This window comes from Oncorhynchus nerka, linkage group LG18 (assembly GCF_034236695.1).
Source record: "Oncorhynchus nerka isolate Pitt River linkage group LG18, Oner_Uvic_2.0, whole genome shotgun sequence".
In the NCBI taxonomy this organism is placed as follows: Eukaryota; Metazoa; Chordata; class Actinopteri; order Salmoniformes; family Salmonidae; genus Oncorhynchus; species Oncorhynchus nerka.
This window is the reverse complement of record NC_088413.1, coordinates 82,654,891-82,657,016: the sequence shown is the minus strand read 5'-3', so window position 1 is coordinate 82,657,016 and position 2,126 is coordinate 82,654,891.

Genomic DNA, 2,126 nt, shown 5'->3' with positions numbered 1-2,126 from the left:
TCCATCATGGTGAATATTCTCTTACCCAGAACAGTCAGTTTGGTTCCTGCTCCAAACAATGCAGGATTATAGTTGTCACAGTGTGGACATACTGAGCACTAATGGACCAACTACTACTGCCTTGTTCTATGCTTTTGGCATCAGAAATACTTTAAGAATGCTTGCTTTTAGTCAATTATTCATGTTTTTATAAAGAAAGAAAATCATACATTTCACGATAATTAAGTAGGAAGTATTTACCTAAAACAGTGAGTTTGGTTCCTTTGCCAAAGAAGGCTGGTTGGTTTAAAGTCACAGCGTTTTCACATCAACCCTTTAGTTCAGATTGACCACTTTAGGAGACTCTTATTGGCAACGAAACACCTTCAGGGTTACATATTTACATACATATTATGAATCTTTAAGAAGTTAACTTACCTAAAACAGTGAGCTTAGTTCCTTTTCCAAAGTAGGGCACACTTCCAGTGTCACATCGCTACTCTCCTATTCCAATAATACCTCAGATCTCTCTGTCATTCACCCTCTAGGGAAAATGAACAGAGATACTCAGAGATACAGAGAACAGATACTAGTATCTCTCTGTCATTCATCCTCTAGGGAAAATGAACAGAGATACTCAGAGATACAGATACTACCTCAGATCTCTCTGTCATTCATCCTCTAGGGAAAATGAACAGAGATACTCAGAGATACAGATACTACCTCAGATCTCTCTGTCATTCATCCTCTAGGGAAAATGAACAGACAATCCTTGGGGACTTTTTAAAACACCATCACCTAGTTGGGTTAGAATACGTTTTGTTGTCAAGCAGGAATCAAACAAACTCCAATATCTAATGAATTTAACTTGATGTTTACGAAGAAAATCCTGTTCAGTTTTATCGATCTCTTGAGAAGCATCTCTCCAGGCTCCTTAACAGTCTCCTCAATGTGTGTGAATTACCCCCAGAACTCTCCTGTACGGAAATGAACGAGAGGAGGGTTTTGTATGGAAGTGAATGGGAGGAGGTTGTTTTTGTATGGAAGTGAATGGGAGGAGGTTGTTTTTGTAATGAAGTGAATGGGAGGAGGTTGTTTTTGTAATGAAGTGAATGGGAGGAGGTTGTTTTTGTAATGAAGTGAATGGGAGGAGGTTGTTTTTGTATGGAAGTGAATGGGAGGAGGTTGTTTTTGTATGGAAGTGAATGGGAGGAGGTTGTTTTTGTATGGAAGTGAATGGGAGGAGGTTGTTTTTGTATGGAAGTGAATGGGAGGAGGTTTTTGTATGGAAGTGAATGGGAGGAGGTTTTTGTATGGAAGTGAATGAATGGAAGAATGGAAGGTTTTGTACAGCGTCTCTATGTGAATATATCACCGTGGCTCCCCTGTCCCCACAGTGTTAAAGCATCACACAAAAACACAAATTCTCTCTCATTCTCTCTTCTTTCTCTTCCTCCTTCCCCCACCTGGTCTCTCTCTCTCCATCTCTATCTCTCATCTCTCCTTCTCAGTATCTGTCTGTAGCAGCAGGTGTGTTGATATGGGGGTTCCTGTTCCAAACGGACTCTTTCTATTTCTGTCAACAGCGAAAAGCAGAAGGGAGGAAGGAGAGAAGACAGAGGAACAGGAGGGGACAGGTAATGTTTTGTTTCCGTTTCGTCCTATAGTGGAGTTGACGCCTCTCTCTAAGTCTCTAAAACGCCCCCTCTTCACCCAACAACCCCCCCCCTCTTCACCCAACAACCCCCCTCCCCTCTTCACCCAACAACCCCCTCCCCTCTTCACCCAACAACCCTCCTCTTCACCCAACAACCCCCCTCTTCACCCAACAAGCCCCCTCCTCTTCACCCAACACCCCCTCCCCTCTTCACCCAACAACCCCTCCCTCTTCATCCAACAACCCCCTCCCCTCTTCACCCAACAACCCCCTCCCCTCTTCACCCAACAACCCCCTCCCTCTTCACCCAACAACCCCCTCCACCTTCAACAACGCCCCCTTCTCCAACCCTCTTCACCCAACAACCCCCTCCCCTCTTCACCCAACAACCCCTCCCTTCACCCAACAACCCCCCTCCTTCACCCAACAACCCCCTCCCCTCTTCACCCAACAACCCCCCTCCCCTCTTCACCCAACAACACCCCCTCCC